General features: G+C 46.1%; 1 protein-coding gene across 1 annotated transcript in view; it reads right to left on the bottom strand.

Moving 5' to 3' along the window:
• The window catches only part of TCF20 (transcription factor 20), a 195407-nt gene that overhangs the window by 146986 nt on the left and 21336 nt on the right, over positions 1 to 27085 (bottom strand). Inside the window, exon 2 of the mRNA XM_060279783.2 lies at positions 15476 to 15541. The gene's annotated coding sequence lies outside the window, so the exon portion shown is untranslated. The remainder of the gene's footprint in view (positions 1 to 15475; positions 15542 to 27085) is intronic.

The raw sequence follows: 27085 nt of genomic DNA, 5'->3' as shown, positions 1-27085 counted from the left end.
AGCCGCTGGGAGAAATCATCAGGGGGTTTGGGCTGGGTGTTCATCAGTATGCGGATGATACCCAGTTCTACTTCTCTTTTAAATTGGAACCAATGAAGGCGGTGAAGGTCCTGTGTGAGTGTCCAGAGGTGGTTGGAGGATGGATGGCGGGGAACAGATTGATATTGAATCCTGACAAGACAGAAGTACTGTTTCTGGGGGAAAGGGGGCAGGTGGGTGTGGAGGACTACCTGTTCCTGAATGGGGTAACTGTGCCTCTGAAGGACCAGGTGCACAGCCTGGGAGTCACAGCTATCCATGGAGGTACAGGTCAATTGTGTGTCCAGGGCAGCAGTCTACCAGCTCCATCTGGTATGCAGGCTGAGACCCTACCTGCCCGTGGACTGTCTTGCCAGAGTGGTGCATGCTCTGGTTATCTGCAATGCGCTCTATGTGGGGTGTGCAATGCGGGTTACATTTGAAGGTGACCCAGAAACTAAAACTAATGCTGCAGCTAGACTGGTGACTGGGAGTGGCCGCCGAGACCATATAACACTGGTCTTGAAAGACCTGCATTGGCTCCCAGTATGTTTCCGAGCACAATTCAAAGTGTTGGTGCTGAACTTTAAAGCCCTAAACGGCCTCAGCCCAGTACTGTATACCTGAAGGAGCGTCTCCACCCCCATCATTCTGCCCAGACACTGAGGTCCACCACCAAGGGCCTTCGGCGAGCCAGTGTAGATCTCTCAGGACCGGTGTTATGTGGTCCCGGCGGCCACTCCCAGTCACTAGTCTAGCTGCCGCATTCTGGATTAATTGCAGTTTCCGGGTCACCTTCAAAGGTAGCCCCACGTAGAGTGCATTGCAGTAGTCCAAGCAGGAGATAACCAGAGCATGCACCACTCTGGAGGCAGGGATAGTCCTCAGACAACGACTAAGCCTGCCTGCTCGGTAATGACATGGTCTGGTCTCAGCATAACTCCTCCTCCTGCCCATGATCACTGAGATCGGGTGTCCCAGTACATCCCCCCCTGTGGAACCAGCCCCAGCCATTCTGTTTGCTGAGGCCCCCTCCCAGGCAGCCCTGACCCTTTTCCCTTAAAAAGCAAACTACAAACTATACAACAACTTAACAAAATAATAATAATAATAAAAACAAAGCAAGAAACAATAAAATGCAGACAGGCACAGCATATAAAAAATCATGTAAAAACGAGGGGTTGCCACATAAAAAAATTATCCACCCAGCAGGTCAAGTGCCTTTTGAAATCAAAAAGTATTGATGAGGTGGCAAAACAAATTAGAGAGGGGAGGATGAGAGAACTCAGAAGGTAAAATGATCCATAATCTGGGTACAGCCATGTAGAGGACCCTTTCTCAGGACTCAACCATTTGTCCCTTGGCCATGGGCAAGATAGAGCAGGGGAGGTTGTTATGGGAGGAGAGAGACCCTGACTATCATCCTGGACACAAACCATGTAGGCTTATGCAGTGGAATCCAGCTGGTGTTTTTGTTTTTAAGTGACACATGCCTGCTTTGGTCCCATCCCATCCCCCCAAAACAAGAGACTCTCAGAATTGATGCCATTTCGGTTTGCAGCAGCAGCTGCTGCTAATGAGTAGGGGAGTCTGAAGGCAGAGGGAAGGGCAGCAGAGGAAGAATCAGAGGGGCTCTAGCTTCATTGCAGCAACAGTGGAGAGTAAAAGACTTCTTGTTTGTTTGTTTGTTGCAGACAAGAAGACTGAGGTAGCTAATGTCTTATCATTTCTGGTGGAGGGGGATCTTTTTTTCAGCTTTTTGCCTGGCTGCTGAGCAAGTATTAAGAGCAAACGGAGCAAACGGAGAGAAACTTGAAGAAAGATCTTGGATGTGAGTGGAAGATACAAACTCCCTCTCCTGCTCCAGGGCAGAAAGAAAAAACACAAACTTATCCAAGCCTCTTCTCTTGTCAAGAGGCCATACTATTCCCCCTACTGCATCCACTGGTGAATGCAAACCACCACCACCACCCACCACAAAAAATAAAACAATTTAAAACACACACTCTCCTTCTGTTTTGTTTCATGCTTGCTTGCCAGACAGAGTATCTACTTTAGGGGGGGGGGAATGTTTTATTTTGTTTTCTGCTTTGCAGATGCAAACTTCCTCCCCGCCTCCCAACTGACAATAGAAAAGAATATCCAACTTCACCTACCTGAAAGTTAAATCACACTGAAAAGATAATGGGACCTAGTTCTGAGCATATATGCAAAGGATAATGACAAATTTTGTTGGAGGAGTAAAATGAGAATTACTCCTCCACCCCCAGTTGTTGAAAAACACACACACAATTGCACAGCCACTTAAGTTATAGCACCTGTTATGGAAGCATGCTGTCTCTTCCCAATACGTGCAGGCTTTGTTAGATGTAAAGCAAAGGCTTAGTTAGAAGTAAAGACACTTTGCACATGACCAGATGCACTCTTGTTTCAACTTAACATGGCCCAAGATTCTGGGTTGGTGTCTTTTTGTCTACATAAAGATCAGCTCTCAGAGACTTAGTATAACTGATTGCAGTATTAGCAACAGTGGCAGCTGAAAATTTCCACAGAGCTCGTAGTAGCTTCCCTTCTCTGGCAGCTAGATCTACACATGGCTATCAGCAGCTGCCCTTCCATATTAGGACAATTAGCCAAGTCCCCTACACACCACGCAGCATGTCTTCCTCACTAACTGCCACAGCTGCCTCCTTCCTCTCCCCTTCTTGCTGCCCTACACCACCTGCCTCCATGCCATGGGCGTAGCCAGGGGGGCAGGGGGCAGCTCCCCCCCCCCAGTAAAACATAAGAAATACTTAACTAACTGACCAATCATGTCGGGTTTGCCCCACACACCCCCAACAAAAATCCTGGCTACGCTCATGTTCCACACTGTTCAGTTGCTAGTTATCTCCCTGTGTCACTGCCATCAGCCAGCACTGCGACAACAGAAGAAGAACGACGGAGGAGTAGGGGAGGAATTGGTGAATTTGACCTTGCATTCCTGAACCCTTTCCCTATTCTCGGGAAAATATCAACAGACTGTCTAATGACTAACATCTTTGTCTTTGCTTCTCATCAAGCTAAGGGCCACATAATAAAAGACAGCGATGCATACCAAAAAGCCATGACCTCCAACTTTTTTGAACTGCCTCTATGGATAACATATAAAAGTGGAAATAAAGAAGTCGTTTTGCTTCTGCCCTGTACAGAGTCGCAAACAATAGTAGGTTTGGCATCTGCTTTGTATGCAGTAGGAATTTTTGCATTTGCTGTTTCTACACCAGCAAAAAGACTGATGACAGGGTTAGTGGAAAAACGTAAGGTGCACCCTGCTGGATATGACCAAAGACCAGTCTAGCCCAGGTTCTTGTTCTCACAGTGGCCAGGCACATGCCTATGATAAGTCTGCAAGCCAAGACTTGTACAACAGTGCTCTCTCCACTTGTGCTTCCCACAACTGGTATTTTGAGGCTTACTACCTCTGAGAGTGGAAGATGTACACAGACATCATGGCTAGCAGCCATTAACAGCCCTATCTTCCATGAATTTGCCCAATCCTCTTTCAAATCCATCCAAGTTGCTTGCCATTACTACATCTCGTGGGAGCGATTTCCATAGTTTAACTGTGCACTATGTGAAGAAGTGCCCAGTATAAAATGAATTTGTGTTTTTTTATAAGTTGTATACCATATGAGAAATCATTTCAGACTAAGATTGCAGGTCACTCCTCCTTTGTCACATGGAAAATGCTGCTTCCTGTTGCTCTGGGTGCTTCTATGTTCATGTACCTGAATCACCCATGATAACAAAAAACCCTCTGCTAACTGGGTCAGTAAATAAACAGTTTCTGCAGAGCGACAGGGGAGCACAAAATACAAGCTTTATTCTTGCCAGACTTCTGCAGCAGCTTTTTCATTCCCCCTCACCAGAAACAAAGTCAGTTTGCAGGGTGCAATGTGACTGTGAGGGAAATGGTCTTATCTTATTCTGTCTATTATTCTTAGCATTTCTCTTCACCAAAGTACAGGCATTTTTGTATTGTCACTCCTGCTAGAGCCAAAAGGTTAAGCTTTCAGAGAGAGAACATTGTTGCTCTGAAATACGTATGGGGAGCCATTCACAACCAGCTCTTTGATCATTATTCTATTTCAGTTTGCAGTTTCCTGACACACATGGCACTGTGGGAGTCTTGGGAATTGCACCTGTACCCCCTTTTCCTAGTTCACTATTTAGACATAAAATCTAAACGTTAAAATTGATTATTCTTATTTGAAATGTAATTCAAATGTTTTTGATTGATTTTTTCCAATACTCCTGGCTTACAAGATCACTAGCTACACAAGAAATAGTTTTGCTCATATAAAAGAAGGTTTTATTCCTAGCAGTTAGAACATTCGGGGTGATAACCTGTTTAGATTCCAGATACTATCACTAGAGATGTGCTTGTTTTGCATTTTGCTTTCAAGAATAAAGCCACTGACCTCAGCACCAACTCCACTGCTTCCCACAACCAGTATATAAATGGAGGTCACTGGGCACATAACTATCTGTCTCTAGCTTTGTGCACACAAATAACTCACAAGTTTGGTGAAGAGAACTATGGGCAAAGGGCACTTTTCACACAGTGGGAACACTTTGCACAAATGACCTGTCTCCAGAACATTTCTAGAAATCTGAACATATTGCCAATGCTTCACTTCCTGGAACCCTTACAGGCCCTGTGCCTTGATATTGAGACACGAACACCCCTCAAACACCTCACAGGACCCCTCAAGTCACTATTACAAATTGTGGGTGCCCAGACAGAGCTATATAACACTGCTGCATGACTGCTGCAACTGCCTTCAAGTTTGCTATTTGTGAATACAGTACTCTATTTCTTGTCTGAAGTGAATCGAGCTTCCCCTCCCCCCCCCACCAGCAGTTATGAGCAGTATCTCCCATGCAACCTCCAAGGGGGGAAATATACTCACTAGATTAACAGATTGGGGACATTGCAGCGTCATTTTGCATGTTATGTGTGTTGTGATGCTGTGCACGTGTGCTGGGGGTGAATTAACTGCCTCCCTCCATGTGTGGACAGCATGTAGGTGTCACATCAGCACAGTCCCCGATTGGTGGGCTTTGGAGGGATGCCGGGGGGGCATCTCTTCCCTCTTTATGGCATTTGGGGTTTTCTGTGTCCTTCCCCACCAGGGATACAACAGCCATTTCACAGGAATAGCAATGGTGTATCTCCCCACCCCATGTCATTAGATCTGTTCAAGTTGGCCAAGTTGCCATGTTATTTTGTGGGGTAGGGGAGTTTCAAGAATGCCTTATTTTTTGTTCTCTACCTTCCCCACCCCACCCCAAATAATTATCCATTTTGCTGTGCGCTGTTCACAAGTTCTGGCCAGCCACCAGTCTAGTACAGTTCTTAGTGTTATCCTTTAGTGAATTAGACAGTGAAGGAGTGGGACTCCATTATTAAACAAAAATAGGGTGCACAGAACTCATGTCAGTTTGATCTTTTTTCTTTTCTTTTATAAGAAACTGGCTGGAAACAAGTCAGAAATATATATATCTACATATACTGTATGTAAGGACTTAAGGATGTTGAGGGAAGCTACGAGAAGACGATGCAGCAGTGGAGGAGGGACACATTACCATGGCAACAGAAGAGAGAGGGATTGTTTTAGCAAAATTAATTTCTATGCACAAGATTCATCTAGAGGCAAAGCCGCCCCTCAAAAGGTAGGCCTGAACAGTAGTTTTGCAAATAATAGTGAAATATACTCGGAGTCAAGAGTGAATTTCATGCTCTTTATTCAGCTCATAGTCATCAAGGAGGAGAAGAGAAGACGAATGGCTCTTTTCCCAAAACCATCTGCTTATATACATTATTTACACAATGGGCCTTGCGTGATTGGCTACTTCAGGGCTACACCTGTGGGCCAATTATATTGTGGATTGACTTTTGCCTGCAGCCTGATTGGCTGCTCCTACAGGCCAATCAGGTAGCAGATTCACTTCTGCCAGCCGCCTGATTGGCTGCTCCAGCAGGCCAATCAGGTTGCGGATTCACTTCCACCTGGAGTTGGATTGGGTAGCTCCCGCTGATTCTGAATCCTATTGTTCTAGGATTCAGCTCAGTACATAACACCCCTCCCCTCTAAGTTCCAGTCCTGCCCGGGAAGTTGCATTCGTAGTCCCCAAGGTCTGCTGGCCGCCTCCGTGTGCGTTGTGGCCTGGGGTGTTCCTTGGTCAGGGGTTCTGGTTCTGGCTCGTGTTCCGAGGCTGCTGGCTGTGCCGGGGCTGTCTGGTCTGGTGCCACTGAACCACTAGGTTGTAGCTCTGGTTCCGGTGTCCTTCCAGCCTCGGGGTGCCCCTCTGTGCCTACTGCTTCTGCTTCCTCTGCCCACCCCTCTCGCTCTACAGGCCTCACTGCCCTGCTGTCCCCTTGGGACCCCTCTGTCCCGCTCTCCTCCCGGGTTCCTCCTGGGAATCGTCGCCGTATCTGGTCGCAGTGGCGGCGCCAACATTGCCCCCCCTTCCGTTAGTACCTCGTACGACACGGGACCGGTCACCTTGGTGACTGTGGCGGGTACCCATGCTGGGCCTGCCCCAAAATTCTTTGCATACACTGGGTCCTGGGCCACAAATGTCCGGGGGTTCCTGCCTTTCCCCACCACTACCTCATCCTGAGCTCTGTCGGGGTGAAGTCGGTCCAGTCTAGTTGCAAGGCGCCGGCCCATTAGTAATTCAGCTGGGCTCCGGCCCGTCGTTGTGCTTGGGTTGCTGTGCTGTGCTAGAAGAAATGCGGCAAGGCGGTATTCCCAGTCCCCTTGTGTCATGCGGCGGAGGCTGTCCTTGGTGGTCCGCACCATGCGCTCCGCTTGGCCATTGGTGGCAGGGTGGAATGGTGCTGAGCGGATGTGGCGGATGGCGTTCTGCGCTGTGAAGGTCTGGAACTCCTCTGACGTGAATGCGGTTCCATTGTCCGAGACGAGGGTGTCAGGGAGCCCGTGGGTCGCAAACAGCTTACGTAGTACCCGGATGGCTGCCGCCGTAGAAGTGGATGGTACCAGTGCGACCTCCAGCCATTTGGTGTAGGAATCCACCACTATGAAGAATGTTTTTCCCTGGAAGGGGCCAGCGAAGTCCACGTGCAAGCGTGACCATGGATGTCGGGCGGACTCCCAGGGCTGGACTGGGGCCCTTGGGGGATCCGGGCGGGATTCTTGGCAGGTCTGGCAGTGTTGGACCCAGGCCTCTATCTCTCTGTCAATCCCCGGCCACCACACATAACTCCTGGCAAGGGCCTTCATCCTCACTACCCCTGGGTGTGTCTCGTGTAGGGCTGTGAGGACCCTTTTGCAGAGGGGCTGGGGAACAACAACCCTGCTTCCCCATAACAGGCACCCCTTGTGGGCCGACAGTTCATGTTTGCGGTTTGTGTAGCCAGCGAATTCTGGCCCGGGGCTGCTGCTGGGCCATCCTCGCCACACCCAGTCCAGGACCCGGGAGATGACCCTATCTTTTGTGGAATGGTGCGCAACTTCTTGTGCCTGAATGGGTCGGTCGGGAAGCAGCTCCAGGGTCATAACCTCTTGCGCAGGCGCTGGGTCGGGGCCTGTTTCTGGTAGTGGTAGCCTGCTGAGGGCGTCTGCGTGGCCCATCGCCTTCCCAGGGCGGTGGATTAGTGCATACTGGTAGCCGGCAAGGAAAATTGACCACCTGAGGACACGTGGAGACAACACTTGGGGGGGTCTGCTTCTCAGGGGCAAACAGGCCAAGCAACGGCTTGTGGTCAGTCACTATGGTAAAGGGCCGCCCGTACAAGAAATCATGGAATTTTTTTACGCCCTTCACGATTGCCAGACCCTCCTTGTCAATCTGTGAGTAGTTTCGTTCGGCTGCAGCAAGCGTCTGGGAGAAGTATGCCACCGGCACCTCTCTTCCATCCGGGAGTTGGTGTCCCAGGACAGCGCCGATGCCATAGGGAGAGGCGTCACATGCCAGCACCACTGGCAGCCTCTCGTCGAAGTGTGCTAAGACCGAGTTCGAGACGAGCAAGTCCTTGACTGCCTGGAATGCGGCCCTTTGTCGCTGGCCCCACACCCAAGGGGCCCTTTTATCTAGGAGTCTGTGTAGGGGCTCCGCTACCGCTGCCTTATGGGGAAGGAAGGCATGGTAAAAGTTCAATAGTCCCAAGAATGACTGAAGTTCGGGCTTGCTCTTGGGCGCTGGGGCCTCACAAATGGCCCGTACCTTGTCACCGGTTGGATGGACCCCTTCTGCGTCCACCTTAAATCCCAGAAAGTCCACCTGCGGCACTCCCAGTAAACACTTTTCCCGCTTCACCTTGAGGCCCGCCGTCTGGAAACGGTGCAGGACGGAGCGGAGGCGGTCCTCAAATTCCTCTGGTGTGGGCCCGGCGATCAGTACATCATCGAAGAAGGGGGTGACACCAGGAATCCCTTTAAGGAGAGAGTCCATTAGATTCTGGAATATGCCTGGTGCCACGCTAACGCCAAATTGCAGCCGCTTTACTCTGAATGCCCCTCTGTGCGTCACAATCGTCTGAGCCTCTGCTGTGGCTTCGTCCACAGGCAACTGTTGATACGCTTGGGCCAAGTCCAGTTTGCCAAAGATTTTTGACCCAGCCAGGGTGGCGAGGACATGGCTGACCACTGGCACTGGGTATGCATGGGCCGTGAGAGCCTTGTTTATGGTGCATTTGTAGTCTGCACAGATGCGGACCGAACCGTTAGGCTTGACGGGTGTGACAATTGGAGTTTCCCAGGGGGCGTTGGGCACCGGCTCCAGCACTCCTTGCTCCACGAGCCAGTCCAATTCCTCGTCTATGCGGGGTTTCAGGGCAAACGGGACCCGGCGGGCCTTGTGCCTGATGGGTCGTACAGCGGGGTCTAGCTGTAGGGCAATGGGGGGTCCTGTATATCGTCCCAATGCCCCATCGAAAACCCCTGGAAACTCTTTGCATATGGCGTCCACGTCCACTTGTAAGCTAGTGCGGTTCACCCCGGTAACGGCTAGCCCCAGAGGTCCAAACCATGCCAGTCCCAGTAAGCTAACGTAGGGGCCCTTAACTACCAGCAAGTCCAATTGTTGCTTTCGCCCTCGATATTGCACCCTGAAGGTCCCCACCCCCATAGTAGGGACCTTACGTTTCTGGAAGTCCCGGAGGGTGAATGGGGCCGGCCTTAGTTTGGGACCCCCATTAGGGCACAGTTCCCTTAATGTTCGGGCCGAGATTATGGATAGAGTTGAACCCGTGTCCAGCTCTATATGTACCTCTATATAAATTTTCTCTGTGCTGGGATGGGGCAACTGGAATACCTGGTAGTCCGTGATCTCCGTCGAGTTGCCTTGGTGCATGGTGCCGTGTGACCTGGGGCTCCTGGGTCGGTCATCTGATGCTTGTCGACGGGTGAGTCGAGCCCGACACACCCGGGCGATGTGTCCCAATTTTCTGCACTGCCTGCACTCTGCGTTGCGGAAACGACAGGTCCTCCTCTCGTGGTTCTCCCCGCAGCTTGCACAGTTCCCTCCTTCTCGTCGAGGCTGCTGTGGTGTGTGTGCTGCTTGAGTGCGCCGCTGTACTCGGTGTACTTCCTCCCTGTCAGATTCGGATTCGTCGGTGAGGTCTTCGTGGTAGACCCTCGGTTGGGATGGCGGGGCCGGTCGTGCCTCTTGCGTTGACCTCTCGGCGGCTTCGGTTGCCAGGGCTTCCTCCAGAGCAATCTGGAACGTGAGGTCTTTTTTGGCGTAGAGGCGTCGTTGCAACATCTCGTCCCTCAGGCCACCGACGAGGCGGTCACGAAGCATGTTCTCCAATTCTGAGAAGTTGCATAACCGGGCGGCTTGGCGGAGGGAGGTCACAAACCCAGTTATGGTTTCCCCCGGGGCTTGCCGTTTTGCGTAGAAGGCATTTCGGCAAGCTACCACCGAGGGCTGTGGTGAGAAGTGCTCCTTCAGCCGTTCCATTATTGTTTTGTAAGAGACGGTAGCGACATCTCTAGGTGCAAGGAGAGCCCGGGCGATTTCAAACGTCTCCTCTCCACAGACGCTGAAGAATGTCGCCCTCTTCATGGCATCGTTGGTGACTTCTTTCGCTTGCAGGAGGAAGTTGAAACGGGCGGCGTACCCTTCCCAGTCTCCTGATGCTGGTTTGAATGGCGAGAAGCTGCTGTCGGTTGCCATTCTGGGTTCCTTGGGTCCTGGAGCTGAAGCCTGGATGCACGGTGCGATGCAGCGGTGCAGCAGGTGGCGGTGCTGCGGTGCAGTGCGTGGTGGCGGTCAGCTCAGCAGGATCCCACCTTCGTCGCCAGTGAAATATACTCGGAGTCAAGAGTGAATTTCATGCTCTTTATTCAGCTCATAGTCATCAAGGAGGAGAAGAGAAGACGAATGGCTCTTTTCCCAAAACCATCTGCTTATATACATTATTTACACAATGGGCCTTGCGTGATTGGCTACTTCAGGGCTACACCTGTGGGCCAATTATATTGTGGATTGACTTTTGCCTGCAGCCTGATTGGCTGCTCCTACAGGCCAATCAGGTAGCAGATTCACTTCTGCCAGCCGCCTGATTGGCTGCTCCAGCAGGCCAATCAGGTTGCGGATTCACTTCCACCTGGAGTTGGATTGGGTAGCTCCCGCTGATTCTGAATCCTATTGTTCTAGGATTCAGCTCAGTACATAACAAATAGGTTTCAAGATCTATACAAGATATCAAGTGCAGTTGACTTTTTAGACTCCCAAACTAAGCTACCGTTCTCCTGCACCCCCCCCCCAATCTTCACAATGTACAAAGCCCAACGATACAAGAAGACTGGTTAATTTCATGGAAACGTTATTGAATCAGAAACATTTAAGCAGCTGAGCATTACACAGCAAGTTTACTACAGAATGGCCATGACCCACCCTCAGCAAGATCTTGTTCAATGGCCTGGGGCACCTGAGAGCTTATTTGGTGGTGTTATCCTGATCCAAAAAAACCTTGTTTATATTGGCATGGAATTCTGGTAGGATTTAGTCATGCCGCATTGCATTATTCTCTCTCACGCTACTCTGTGTATGTATGTTCAGTGAATTGTAAATTCCACCCACTTCTGAATGCTCAATATCACGATTGTGCTGCCATTGATTTCAGTGCTACTGTTTACTTTGCTAAAAATCCAGGGGTTGTTTTTTTTTACCTTTGAGATATTGGCTTGTAAAGATACAGAATTTCTCTCCCAATACGGTGTCCCATTTACCAAGAAGAAGAAAAAAGATATTAATTTCAAAACTGTCTGCAGCCTTTTTGCACAATATTTCTATCCCATAGTTTACAGCAGCTTTTGCAAATAAGATCATATGCATACAGTTAATCCACTGCCACACTGCAAATAAACTGGTGTTATTAAGGCATTACATACTCCACACATCAGAAAAACCCCAATTGTTCAATGCAGGTAATAAGACACTGTGGAGCAGAGAGTAAAACAGGCTACCGTGGGATATCCTGTCACGGTCACCAAAACAGGAAAGTGTTAACAAAGGTCTCTACACAGTGGAAAAATTGATGAAAAATCACCAACAACTTTGAAATTGGCTTTAAACTGAAATGGTAGGATGATTTTAAGGAAATGAAAAGACAAAATGACACATGCAAGGTTGCAACTCAACTGTATACTTATCTATTCCAGGTTAAAGGAGGTAAATTAAGATTCCCCTAATTACCTAGCTTGTTTGCTCACTAGGGCTGGGCGATATATCGTTATATCAGGCACGTCCAACAGGTAGATTGTGATCTACCAGTAAATCACTGGATGTCTGTAGTAGATCACTGCTAGATCACTGGCACCCCTAAAAAAAGCTCACCCAAAAATTTCCTCTTCCCTAAAAAAAGTTGAACTATGACCTGCAGCCCTAAAAAAAAATGGGCCTCCCTCCCTCCTAAAAGAAGCTCAACAAGTTTGACCTAAACCCCAAAAAACAGGGCTTCCCTTCCTTAAAAAAAGTCAACAGCTTTGACCTGAACCCCCCAAAAGGGGGTAGATCACTCCCAGTTTCTAACTCTGTGAGTAGATCAGAGTCTCTTGGGAGTTGGCCACGCCTGCGCTATATCATCCAAAACTGGTTTGAAGTTCACACCATGATAATTGTTTCATAATATTTGAGCTGGCAATATATTGTGGATCACAATGTGTGTAAGGCTAGGCGATATCTGGTTTTCAACATCATGATACCTCAGCAGCTAAACATCGGGATAACTTAACAGCTAAATATTGCAACATTATATTCTTCTTCTTTGACGATCACTCGTAGCCAAGTAAGATTGTCTTCCATGAACACAGTTTTAACATTATCACCACATAAACCTCACAATATCACCAGCTAAACACTGCAATGTTATCAGCAGCTAAACATTGCAAGCTACCACAATGTCTGAAATAAGGATGGAATTATACAGAGGCAGACAGAACAATGTCCAGGCAACTTCTACTACTTAGGGGTCTAAAACGGATAAATGACAATATTATCAATAATCGCACACTAAGTTACATGACTGGAGGTGGCGGCAAGGCCTCACAGTAGCGACAAGGAATGTTGGCAGCGGCCTGCGAGGCCTTGTGGAGGTGGTGACCAGTGGCAGCAGCAACGGCATTGGCTTGTGAGGCCTCGCAGTGGCGACAGGATTTGGCAGCAGAAGCAGCGGTGGCCTACGAGTCCTTGCGGCAGAAGCCTGTGGGGACTAGTGGCAGTGACAGCAGGTGCTGGCAGTAGCAGCATCCTGTGAGACCTTGCGATGGCAACGGAAGATGGCAGCAATAGTAGTGGCAGCCTGCGAGGCCTCATGGCAACACAAGCAATGGGGCTTGTGAGGCCTCGTCATGGTGGCAAGAAGTGGTGGCAGCATGCAAATCCTCCTGGAGGTAGTGGGAGGTGGTGGGAGAAGCTGTGGCAGCCTGCCTCAGCAAGGCCTCACAGGCCATGTCTGCTTCTGCCACTATCTCCTGCTGCCACCACAAGGCCTCAGGCGGCTGCTGCTACTACCACCAGCATGACAAGGCCTTGCCACTATTGCCACTGCCACAAGGCCTTGCAGGCCACTACTACTGCTGCCACCACTTCGCAGGCTGCTGATTATTGTGGCACTGTTGCCAGGATGCCACTGCTTCCCCCCCCCCCCCACACACACCATTGTTGATTCTGCCGCAGCCATGCTGCTGCCACCTAGCAAGCCTGCTGGCAGTGTGGCAGTCCCAGATTATTTGTATGCACTAAGACTCATTACCATCCTTTGGCCTGAATACCACCATTTGGAAGCCAAGCCCAAACCCAAAAGTCTCATTTGGGTGCATTTTGGCTTGCCTGCTGCTGAAAGTGACCATGAGATGATTGATAATCAGTTTTAGACCCTTAAGTAGTAGCAGTTGCCAGGACATTGTCCTCTTCGCCTCTTCATAGTTCCTTCCTTATTTCAGATATCGTGATATATCAATATATTGCAATGTTTAGCTGGTTATATATCACAATGTTGAAAAAGTTATTGCCCAGCCCTATTGCTCACATTTAGCTGTTTTCAGCTTCAGAATACCCACTTGATCATAGAAACAGAGTGATGAAGGAGGCTGTTATCTGAGGTTACCTCATCAACCATACAATTACTAAAAGTACATCTCATGCTTAGAAGTTTGGGTTTGCACTTTCTATTGCACTAAAAAGAAAGAAACATTTCTGATGTTTTCATAAGCCAAATTAGGGCAGACTGTATAACATTCTGTGGTGTTTGTTTCTTTTACTTGTCTCTGTTGCTTTAAGATTGAAAACCCAGCTATTCAGTTCCATTAGCTTTCAGACAGCAGGTGCTCAGCTAGCTGATTTAGCAGCAGTCACTGTGAATTGTTGGATGCGATTTACTGACTGCAGTTCCCTACACCCCTCGATGCCACTTAAGCAGGGACAGCAAAATAGGGTCAGAGGGAAATCTACAAGTGAGGAGATGGAGATACAGGGAAAATCTGGATGGGGAGTTATTAGATTAGCAAATGAGCCATATTTCTTGCCTCTTTTTACCTCCAGACTTCCAGGAGACAAGTGTCACCACTCATTTAATACTGACCTGCACTTCCCTTTTTTAATCAGGAGTTACATAAGCAAGGCCAGGAGACCCTAACAATGGATCAGCTTTAAACTCTTTGCTAACATATTTTATGTGAATCTTTATATAGACACTCAGGAATCAATCCAGTGCCTTTTCTATTAAACTCAGCCAAACCAAGCAGCTCAGATTTGACAGGCAACCCAAAAGAAGGAACTGAGTTATGATATGCGTAGCAGAGTTTGATGTATTTTAGTGTGTATGTTTTTCCAGAACCCAAAGGAGTTGCTATAGCAGCTGTGGAGCATGAGACTTTGAAATGTTGATCTACAAGGTGGCAAGAGACGAGGTTTTGCTGCATTTGTGCCTTAGTGTATAACTGTAAAAAGTAGGTCTTCGAGGGGCTGAAAGTCTGTTTCAAAACATTTTGGTTTCTGCTTCATTCCATTTGAAATTCAGGTCTCATCCAAGTTAACAGAATGTAACTGAAGAGTAAAACGGCAACTTCAGGGAAGATTGGAAGAGGAGAAGAATTTTAATTGCGTCTGATTTTAAAAGCTTCTGCTTCCATATTTCTCTAGTTTAAATATGACCAACATAAATATTTTAATGAAGAAGCCTTAAGATTTCTGTGTCCTCAGTAATCAGTGAACAGCTACCTCACACACCATACGGCAACAAGTGCATGTTATCCAATTCATATAAGTACAGCAGGCCTCTGCTTCCAGTTTCAGCGCCCTGGTATATAGGCACATGTAATGTGTTTGCCATGCACACGCATTACCTTTTGGTATGTATACACTATATCGGGTTATAACCTTTTTCAGCCTGAGAACTGCATTCCTTTCAAGGCAACCTTCTGGGGGACATATACCAGTGGTGAGTGAAGTCAGAGGCAAGAGTGGGCAGAGCAACTAATGATAATCAATCTTTATTACAGCCAAAGACCAGACAACAGAAATAGCAATAAAAACACGTGTAGAGCAACTAATGTCAATTTTATCTCTCTATGGTAGGCTAGTTTCAATACACATGGACATCCCCTCTCTGTCCTCCATTCAGACAAGAGTTATTATCACTGTTCAAGGACACATTCCACCCACCTAAAGGAGGGTGAAGAACATGGCCAATGAGCAGCATGGCTTGGGAGAGGAAGCCTTGCTGGGCAGGAGGTCAGCAGAGACCCAAGCACTAGATGGGAACATCTGAAGGTTCTCCATACCTAAGGTTCCTCACCTCTGCACTCTGTGAAGTGATCTCTGAAGCTCACAATAAATATCAATCCATCCTTCCAGCAGTCTAAAAAAATACTAGGAAAAGATAAGTCTTATATACACTTTGCATTATAAATATCCCCAACAAAAAATGTCTATTTCATACCTTATCCTCTGTGAAGAAGGGGAAAGTCCTTTGAGGATCATTGTTAAAACAGAGGCAGAGAAGTCACTAAAACAAAATAAGAAAGAACTTTTATGAGAGAGTTAATGCAAATTGTTAAGATGTGTCTATCGTGTTAAAAATACCTAAGCACCAGCAGAGGTTACATATTTCTATTATTTCATATATTTTAATCCCCCATTCTACTAGCCATGCAGTTCACTGTGCAGCCTCAGGCCACTCACTCTCTCCCCTAGCCCCCTTCACTGGGTTATTCCGAGGATAAAATGGAGGCAATCCCATGCACTCTGAGCATCTTAAAGGAAAGATGGGGTTGGAGAATGGAAAAGAACGACAAGCAGATCCAAGCTCAGACCACAGCTCACTAGATGGCCTTAGGCAAATCACTATCACTTCTACCAGATTTGAGAACTGATGGAAAATTATAAAGCATATTGTACATTTAAAGAGTGTTGCAGGAAATGCAAATAGAAGTATGTCATGAAATCCAAACCAAATCGTATCCGATATCTTCCTCCTTATGCAAAATATATACAGTAGTCATGAAAAAGAGCTGTCACTCCGCCAACATAAAAGAAGGTCCCTTCCCTGAGATATGGAGCGTGTCACCTTGATTAAGCCCAGCGTTACTTGAATCAAGAGCCCCTTCATTATATGGTGAAGGCACAGGCAGCTGCATGAGAGCTGCTTATGCCAGATCAGACGAAGAGTCTCACACAGTCCCACACTGTCTCCCATCCTTGCCTTAGGGCAGCTCACCAATAGAGCAAGATGGGGGGTAGCTGTCCCTTGTGGCTTGCTCCCAGCAGCTGAGGTACACTGAATATGGATGTTGCATTTATCTCTGGCAGCTAATAGCCATTGATTTACCAGCTAAACCTGAGAGAACAAAAACATTCTGGCAAATAAATACCCACCTTGAACATCAGCTGCTGAGAAAGAGAAGCAACTGGATTCCTCCTTGCCAGCTCCTGACATTTGCATTATGCCTGGGTTCCTCCCCTCCTCCTTCCAGGGACAGACCATTCTTATTTCAAGATGATTAGGAAGCACTTAAAAACCAGCTACCCTCACTTCATTATCACCCGGCTTGGAAGAGGATTGTTTTGTCTTTAATATGTGATCAATATCACTTCCCTTCCAAATCATATCTCCTTCCACCCAAGCTGTCAGCAAGTCAACAAGGGCTGACCTCTTCTGGCAGCTCTATTTAATCAGACCCTGAGAGGGAGCGAGAAAGAGACAGACAGACAGACAGACAGACAGACAGACAGACAGACAGACAGACAGACAGACAGACAGACAGAGCCTGCCGTTGTTTGCACTTTCTCCCTGTCTCCCTTCTCTTTCCCTGACATGAGTTACGCAGCATTTCATTCTACAAAAGCCAATCTGATTCTCACTGTGCAAATTTCTCCACAGCGTCGCTCTGTTAGGGCATTTCAGCTCTGACCTGCAAATCTTCCCACATAACTCTTTCAGTGCATCTCTCGCTCAGCCTGGCACATCTCCTGCCATGCTGCTCCCCTGGATTCCACAGTTCTATCAATACACTCTCAGGCATGACTGCAAGATTGCAGTGCCCTGTTCTCGATTCTCTCCCAAGTTCGGTCAACTTCCTCCCCCTGGAGTAATAAGGTCTGCATCGCAAGATTTGTTTCAAAAAGTGTCCTCAAGGGAAAAATTCCGACCACCAGGCTAATTTCATTTTCCACCTAAACAGCATTTTAGCTGAAGAGGCAAGGACTGTACAGCGCATTCTAAACCACTGTTTACACAAATAAATGGAACCCCCTGCCTAGCCTATATTAAATGTGTCATCTCTGTCTCCTTTCTACCACTCAATTACGAAGTGGGGCATTATTTTGTTCCTAAGATATGCAGGAATTATTCCAGAAAAAGGATATATTCTCTTCTGGCACAAACATTGTCGTCTGAGCCAGACTCTCACCTAATTTTCTTAGCCCATGGAACATTCTAGAAGAGAGCTATGGAAGTGGGTATAGGAACTTCCGAAATATCACCTATTTGGCTTCCTAACATGGTGCCCATAATCTCCCACCAAGATTTTCAAAAGCAAGTTCCTGTTAGCAATTCTTGCTTGGCTAAGAAAACTAAATGTATGGGCCATACTAAGAACTCTGATGTGCCCCTTATATTAGATGAATAAAGTAATGAAGCTATATACTGTACATGAATATAGCAAGCATATCTACTATTTCCCCCCTAACAAGGAGGAAAAGAATCATGGCACAGAAAAGCAGTATTTAATCAAGTCTCTTTACCTCAAGCACAACCTCCCACTGCCTCCCACAGAGAGCAACCTGCAGCTCCCGCTGTCATTAAAAGACACTAAGATATTAAACAAGAATTAAGCCCAGAGAAGCATGCTGGTAGAAATATACAAACGGAGAGAGGGTGAAAGTGGAAAGAAAGGTCCCCCTCACCCCCGAATTACCCATAGTAAATACACAGTGTGAAATAACCTGCTGGTGGGGGCTTTTTTGGAAACACAGATATCAAAAGCCAGGCCACAGAGCAAGGCTATGGACCTAACAAGGGAGGCACAGATTTCTCCCTGAGCCTTCCCAGCCAGCCATGGGTAGGCAAACTAAGGCCCAGGGGTCGGATCCAGCCCAATCGCCTTCTAAATCCGGCCTGCGGAAGGTCCAGGAATCAACGTGTTTTTACGTGAGTAGAATCCCCCCCCCAAAAAAATAGTCCGGCCCGCCACAAGGTCTGAGGGACAGTGGACCGGCCCCCTGCTGAAAATGTTTGCTGACCCCTGGCATAGGCCATTGCCAAGCCCAGAAGTGCAAACATTGTTTCTCTTCCTGTCCAAACACAACTCTCTCTACCTATAGAGGTCTTCCCAGAAATTAAGAGATCTGAAGGTTCTGCTAAGGCCCTGTGTTTTTCTTTTAATCCTCCAGAGATCACCACCAACTACTGGCTTTAATTCACTTAGTTGTTTTGACAGACCTGTACCCCATTGGGTGACCATCCCAAATCTCTCAGCTTAATCATGCATACCTAAAAATCCCTGGGAGGGATATTTCCACTTCTTAAGCCATGTGACCCCATGGGGAGTAGAGCTACACCCATGGGTACTGAACTTGGACCTGCAGATTAGAACTCAGTACTCTTCACTCTCGCCCACCTCTAATTTCAAGATGAACAAATTAAAAACAAAAGGTACTCCTGCAAAGGAAATCTAGCCACAGACTTTTGTGCAGTTCTTATATGAAGTTTCTCTTCAAACGGGCCTTGAACTTGAAAAGCTTTGCAGGGGAGACAGTATAGTATAAAAGGAATAGCATTTCTTTAACCCCCCAGGGTGCTTCCACACCAGGCATTTAGTGAGAAACTGCAATGCTTCATTCACTCACATCTCAGTATGCCAACAGCATTTCCTGGGCCTAGTATATTGTATGTGGTTTGGGGCCACTGCCACCCACCCACCCACACCTGGTAATCTATTGCCAATAACTGTTGCTTATGTACGTATATTAGCATAGTCTACCTCACAGGGCCGTTGCAACGATAAAGGGGGGGGAGGCCACTGTACACAATCTTGAGCTCCTGGAAGAAAAGGAAAATACAAATATGCATAGACAGATAGTCATTCACAGATCCTGTAAAGAAAAATAAGCATGCCAGAAAAGTAGCCCCACCACCACTTCAACTGCAATGTGTCATATCCCTGATTATTATTATTATTATTATTATTATTATTATTATTATTATTTAATTACCCACCCTTCACCCTAAGGTGGATTACAACAGGGTGGGTTACAACTTTAAAACATATTAAAAACAGTGTAAAACAACCTACACACAAACAAGGCGGGTCCTAAAAATTTACACCTCAAGTGCCAGGGTAAAGATGTGTGTCTTCAGCAAAATACCAAAACAAAACAAAAAGGTTTGCCAAACCTGATCAATGACAACAAGCAAAAAAAAATACTCTTAAGTATGTGCAGTTTCATAACTCTGATATCTGAACTACATACCAACTCTCAGCCTAGCTTACACCATAGGGTTATTGTGAAAATAAAAAGAGGGGAAGGGGAAAACAATGTACACAGCCCTGAGTTCCTAAAAGGAAAAGCAAGATGAACAAGCAAGAGATACCCTAAGCATGTGCTGTTTTCACAACTCTCAGCAAGCACACACTCATGAACAATATTTTTGCCTTTCTTGATAATCAAAAAAGTATCCTTGTGTTAAAATACAGTCTGTAGGATTTTTAACTTGCTGCAGCTGCAAGATGTTTGATAATTTTATGATTGTATCTACAAGTTCATTTCGTATTTCTGTTTTTATGGTTACTTTATATTAATAAATAGCAGTCCCATGACAAGCAGTAGTTGCTGTGTGGGAGAAATGGAAAACTTGGGGTCTACAAACTTATGCAACTTTTCATTTTCATCCTTGCTGCAGCCTTTAGGAGCCTACAGTTACATAGGAACAAATTATTTTTTTCCCCTTTGTCCTTTTTGGTCTTCCGAGCAATCAGAGAGATGAATAGCTGCTTCCAATCTCTTCTCAGAACACCTTATTAACTACAAGGCACCATGCCAAATCCCAAGACAGGACAGTCTCAGGTGCCATCCAGGAATTCATGCAAAGGCAGGAATGTGTTTCGTAGTAAACTAACACAGTACTACTGCCAGAACAGGCCAATGTCTGAAGAATTCTGGTTGACAGTAAATGGATACTATCAGAGGAAAATGATGAGATGTTGTACATGTTTCTTTGTCTGGGGGATATGTGGACTGAAGGCTTGTTTTTTTTTATTAACAGCACATAGCACCAGTAATTTAACAGGCATTAAGAGCTTAGCTATATCCCAATTCCGGAGACATGTTGGGTCTGGCTAATGACACAAATTTTATCTGTTGCAACAGGTTGTAGTCATGCAATTCTGTCTTTATTGCAATTTGCCTGTTGCAGTGGGTTCAAAGAGCTCGTCTCACAAAACTAATGTCCCTCTGATTATGCATTTCCCTGCATACATGGAAATGCCTCCAGAGTAAAACCACAAGAGCCTACAGCTGAAAAGAGCTTGTTCAGCAGGTAAAGAGAAATGGTCAACTGAGCAGCTACTACAGTATTATAAACACAGGAACCTGAACTGATGTAGGCAAAATGAGAAATGCCATGCCAAAGGACAGGAATCTGACACCAATGATTAAAGCAAATCTCTAGGAAATGTTTTCCGACAGTGAAGTCTATTAGACTGATGCATAGGCTCCCAAGGGATGCAGTGGAAATCCCATCTCTCTGCTCAATTGAAGAGAGGAAGTGAGCAGTAAAAATCACAGTGCAGGATACTAAGCAAAGAGCGAAATGGACAGTGCCTATCTGCTCAGATTTCAGTTAGCAGGCTGTGGTCTGTATCCATACTAATTTTAAAAAGCATGACAAGTCCATGATGCAGGTGGTAGTGAGTAGCTTTTATTGTCTATAATCTGAGAAGTGATAAAAAAAAATGTGCCAAAATTATTTATAATTTGCTAGGGTCCATCTGTTGAAGAGAGGATAAGTGTTTGCCTCCATTCTTAGTTCACTGGTCATCAGTGCACAATATTAAAGACAGAAGGTTTTGAGTTTCTGTAACATACTTAGCCCTAACATTAAATATTGATTCACAAGTGCATGTACATCACTTAGTGACAGCAGGATCAAACAGAAGCCGCTCTGAAGCAAAGACAAAAATTAGTGAAAAATGGAATTGTGGTACAGCGGGGAACTGCCAAGTTTGTCAGCATATTTTTCCTCATGCCAGGTTTGGGATCACTCCTGGCCCTAACACAACTTTATGCATAGAAAACTACGACTGTGTTTGGACGTCATTATAAATGATTGTTTATTATAAACTATGGTTAATCATTATGAGAACAAGCCTAGACAAGCCTCACTTCCCTCTCATCCTTAAGCACGTCCTTAAGCACGTCCATGAGGAACGGATTGGAAACTTTCACTTCTGTTTTGACTAACCACAGTTTATATGTCCAAACCCAAACAAACTATGTTAGTCAATTGTTCTTTATTGAAATAAGCCAAACTGCGGTTCACAAAACCAGCTTGTTTCAATGAAACATAGTCAAATTTTACCAACTTTTGATTGAAATTTAATGCTAAAATGTGGACAGTTGGAAATGGAAGCAAAAGCTTTCAGTCTTTCTTGTGGCTGCCCTGGAGGAGAGGGGAGAGGGAAAGCAGAAAATACATTGGCTTGCATAGGTTAGTTTGCATAATGTCATGGCTGTGCCTGACTTAGAAGCAGGCATGGAGTTCTTGGAGGATGAACTGGACACCTCCACAGGATGAAGAACTTGAGGAGCAGGTAGGGCCTCCAACTCTGAGGATCTCCTTGAGGGGCCCTCTGGGTTGCTACCTGCATACCCTACCTACAACATTTCTCTGAAATAGGGAAGTCCTATTCCATAATAATAATTTTAATATTTATACCCCACCCATCTGACTGGGTTGCCCCAGCCATTCTGGGCAGCTTCTAACACATATAAAACCACAATAAATAATGAACATTAAAACACTTTCCTATACAGGGCTCCCTTCAGACAGCTCGAGGATCGGATAACCATACCCTCCTTACATTTATCCAATGATAAATGGACATCTGCAGATGGTGACAGCAGTCACGAAATTAAAAGACGCCTGCTTCTTGGGAGAAAAGCAATGACAAACCTAGACAGCATCTTAAAAAGCAGAGACATCACCTTGCCTACCGAGGTCCGTATAGTTAAAGCTATGGTTTTCCCAGTAGTGATGTATGGAAGTGAGAGCTGGACCATCAAGAAGGCTGATCGCCAAAGAATTGATGCTTTTGAATTATGGTGCTGGAGGAGACTCTTGAGAGTCCCATGGACTGTAAGAAGATCAAACCTATCCATTCTGAAGGAAATCAGCCCTGAGTGCTCACTGGAAGGACAGATTGTGAAGCTGAGGCTCCAATACTTTGGCCACCTCATGAGAAGAGAAGAATCCTTGGAAAAGACCTTGATGTTGAGAAAGATGGAGGGCACTAGGAGAAGGGGACGACAGAGGACAAGATGGTTGGACAGTGTTCTCGAAGCTACGAACATGAGTTTGACCAAACTGCGGGAGGCAGTGGAAGACAGGAGTGCCTGGCGTGCTATGGTCCATGGGGTCACGAAGAGTCGGACATGACTAAACGACTAAACAACAACAAAATGGACATCCTAAAGAAAAGTGGGATATTCCGGGATCAAATCAGAAACTGGGATGGCTTCACTAAATCAGGCACTGTCCCTGGAAAATAGGGACACTTGTAGGGTCTGTACCTGATGAAGAACCAGTGTTAGAAACTTAGAAATGAAAGCTAGGAGCTAAATGGCACCTTAAACCTAGGTTACGGGCGCAACAATGGAATGTTTAGGCACACTTTTTAAATAACAAACATACAAAGCTGAAAATGAAAGAACTGCAGCTAAAATATTATGTTCATTTTTCACATGCTCTAGTCCTTCCCCTGCCTACCCTCCTAATATTTTTTCAGAGGGTCTCTTCTTCAGTCTTCAGAGAGTAACTGGAAGTGGGGAGGCAGAAAAGGGTCCTCCTTTCCTTCCACTCTGCAGTTTTAATCTGGAATCTTAGGCACAGTACTGCACCCAGAGCTCAGAAACTGCTCGTGCTAATGAAATTCCCTGTCACAAAAATACACCTAGAAAAATGGGAGTTTCAAACACTGTGAAGAACCATTGGAACTTTCAGAGAAGGAGGTGGAGCGGCTCACCAGTCAGAGCTTTGCGTCCAGGCTGAAGAGCACCAGCGCAGTCAGTCTGCATGTACACATCCAATGATCCAAAGTCATTGGTCTGTTTGTAAGTAAGTAAGGGATCTACTCATGAGTAGTGTATCTCTGGTAGGCTGAAGAGCACCAGCGCAGTCAGTCTGCATGTACACATCCAATGATCCAAAGTCATTGGTCTGTTTGTAAGTAAGTAAGGGATCTACTCATGAGTAGTGTATCTCTGGTATTCTGTCACTGCCCGCAGCTGTGGTTAGTGTGTGATTTATATTGTTTCCTAATAAAATATTTTAATTTAAATCCTCAGGTCATTGGAAAAACAAACATTAACATGTCATTAATATTATTTTTAGTTTTGCTTACTAAAGACAGGTCAAATAAACATGTTAAATCAGATCCCAATCCATTTAAGGCATTGGAAATGCAAAAATCCAGGAAACGTAATTATTCTCCCCAACAAAAAAAACCCCAAAATCCAGAAAACCTTCTTCTTCTCATGGCCATGAATGCAAAGCGCTCTAACAACAAACACTCCTAGCCCAGCAGGAATACAAGTAAAAGGTATATAACATCAAAGAGTGGCAAAAGACAAATTAAAACTCTCTAAAAGTACGCCTATATCCCCCCCACTCCTAACCATTTTCTCCAGTGAGAATTTCAATGTAGCAGTGAAAATTCCTCCCCATATCTAAGCCCACCCCCACCCCCACCCCGGAAAAGATAAAGCTTTGAATGACATAGGATGGGGAGAGAGTGTAGCTATTGGAAATGGCCCAGTTGTTTTTAGTCACTTTCTGATGCTCTGTCTGTACTCCTGACTCAGCATTTAGCCAGGTGTGCTAATGGGTGCAGGAGGCTTGGCATCCATGGCCATGAGATGTTATGTGGGTTGAAGCCCATATAGTGGTACCTCGGGTTACAGACGCTTAAGGTTACAGACGCTTCAGGTTACAGACTCCGCTAACCCAGAAATAGTACCTCGGATTAAGAACTTTGCTTCAGGATGAGAACAGAAATCGCCCAGCGGGGGCAGCGGGAGGCCCCATTAGCTAAAGTGGTACCTCAGGTTAAGAACAGTTTCAGGTTAAGAACAGACCTCCGGAACGGACCTCCGGAATTAAGATCTTAACCAGAGGTACCACTGTACTTACATAGGGGTACAAAGGGGCACTTGGGAGTGCTTCTAGCTTAGTCCCGCCTCCCCCTTCCAGTTTGACTGTTTTGAGTAGTCATTATAATTTCTTACAACAGCTATTTTATAATTAAAAAACCGACAGTTTTCTGATATACTCTCTGCTTGCAATTCCATTTAATCATGTGGGCCTGCAAAATAGAATTTCCATGCAACATGTCTCTTTTTCTCCTTAGGAATGTGGTGCTGTTTGTCCATACGACCGTTCCAGATTATTTACATCCTTACATCACACGGTTTTGAGCAAATCACATTTCAGCAGGGCCAAATGCTTACTTAATTCGGAACTGTTTCTTTCTCAGCTGGTTTCATCCTAATGTGGATGCTGCCTGTTTGAAATGTCCCACCCACAGTGTACTGTTTTGGGAATCTATGCAGGGAACTCTGGGATAGGTGCCCAGAAAGCCTCTGAACAGAGTCTAAAATTACTTTTAAGTCAAGCAAAGCTAATGTGAACGCAGAGCAAGCCCATAACAGTTTACACGAAGCCATCTGCGCTCAAGATGTGTCCACAGGCTGCCAAGGTTGGAGCTTGGCCTCATCCACACACCGAGAGGTGGTGGCAGTGTACCATGGACCACTTGCTCCGGCAATAATGAGCTAATGGCTATCATCGCAGTTCCACAGGATCATAACCCATGCATAACCCAGGAAGGTGCTGGTAGGCCCTCAGCACCAGTGGGTGATCATGACTACAAAGCCATCAACAAGGCCACCCTGACTTTTCATTAGGTACAATTCTATGATATAATATATCCCATAGTAGTCTATGGTCTTAGACTCTTCAGGCATTAACAAACACATACGTGCATTGTTAGGTTTCACTGCAAAAACTCCCACAACCTGCTGATTGTACTTTGGGTCCAATAATTTACAATAATTCACCACAGCACAGCTAAGTGTAATGGGCTTGTGGCTGTGGTAGATATTGCCCGGGACCCTGTGGGCTCTACCCCCACCACAGCCTTCCTCAGCCTCTTGCCCTGTGTGCTGGCTGGGGCAGATGGGGACACCAGGCTGGGAATGTCAAATCATCATATATCAGCTTGGTTTAATGCATTTCTGCCTAATACTGTGGCTAGGACCCAAAGAGCCATGTAGTTAGTTTTGTTTGCTCAGTAGGGCTTTGGGGCTGTGCTTTTCAATAGCTTCCTCTACTGTCTGGCAAATCACAGAAAAGCAGGTTAGAAATTGTTACAGTGGTACCTCTGGTTAAGAACGTAATTCGTTCCGGAGGTCCGTTCTTAACCTGAAACTGTTCTTAACCTGAAGCACCACTTTAGCTAATGGGGCCTCCTGCTGCCGCCGCGCTGCCAGAGCACGATTTCTGTTCTCATCCTGAAGCAAAGTTCTTAACCTGAGGTACTATTTCTGGGTCAGCAGAGTTTGTAACCTGAAGCGTTTGTAACCCGAGGTACCACTGTACTGAAACTCTCCTCAGTTTTGTGTTTTAACCTATACAGTTGCTTCTAGTGCCAGGTGCTGTATGCCAGGTAGCTGCAGCCACAAACTCCCCCTGCCATCACCACCTCCATCTCTCCTTCACCTCCCCTGTGCTGGGGCCTTCCATGCCATGCTCTGTGGAAGGGACGCCTCCTCAGAGCAAGGCATTGTGGAAATGCGGCTCTGCAGCATACACTTGTTCTACTTCCACGTTGCAGAGAAATAAACCTTCAAAAGCCAAAACACAGGAGTAAATTATAAAGCCCACCTACAATTCAAGGTGTGGTGCAGCCAGCACGGTGCCTTCGGATTTTATTGGACTCCAGTTCCCATCAGCCCTGACCAGCATCGTCAGTCGCAAGGCATTAAGGGAGTCGTACTCCAATACCATCTGAAGGGCACCATTTTGTCTACCCCTTAACAAATAGTCACAGCTGTAGCTAAGCTAGTATGCAATGAATTATTTTGAAAGTGTGCTTAGACTGGGAAGTTATACTTGCTTCATTCCACCACCACCACCCCCGCCGCTGCCTAATTTTAGGTGGACCATTAAAACATTTTTGTTCTGCACAGCTTTTGGCTGGCTATAAATGTCATTAACTCTGTTTTTTAATGCAGATTTCCCACCCCACCCCTCTTGTTCTTAATCCATTTTTCGTATTGCTTTAAAGTTAGTTATAAATTGACTTGAGCAACCTTTTGGCACAGAAAAGAAACTCTCGTATCTATTTGAAGAGGAAGAGATATATGAAGATCAACGCTTTAGTATTTATGACACCTAAACATGAACATGTACATCCTGAAAATTTGAAAGTAGTTTTTAATAAAAAAAAATACTGATGAGTCATGCCCCTCATCTTCATAAAGTGTCGGGCTCATTTAGCTTGTACACTGTCTGCTTAAAGTGAAAGAAAAATGTGCCCACCTACATCCCATTGTCAAATGCTAAAAGGGTAGGGGAAAACATAGGAGCAGTAAAAAAACAACCCAACCCCCCAAAAAAAACTCTCAAGTCACTTCACTGGAATGGGAGGGAGAATTGAGTAGAGGATGGAGACTGAGAAGAAATGGAATACAACTCAAACCGCAGTATTGCAGGGGCATTTGGCACTAATTATATACATCTAAAATATTTGCTACTGGGAAGGGATTTACAATA

This window comes from Zootoca vivipara, chromosome 9, assembly GCF_965207765.1.
Source record: "Zootoca vivipara chromosome 9, rZooViv2.hap1.1, whole genome shotgun sequence".
Classification (NCBI taxonomy): domain Eukaryota; kingdom Metazoa; phylum Chordata; class Lepidosauria; order Squamata; family Lacertidae; genus Zootoca; species Zootoca vivipara.
This window is presented reverse-complemented; position numbering and strand designations above follow the sequence as displayed.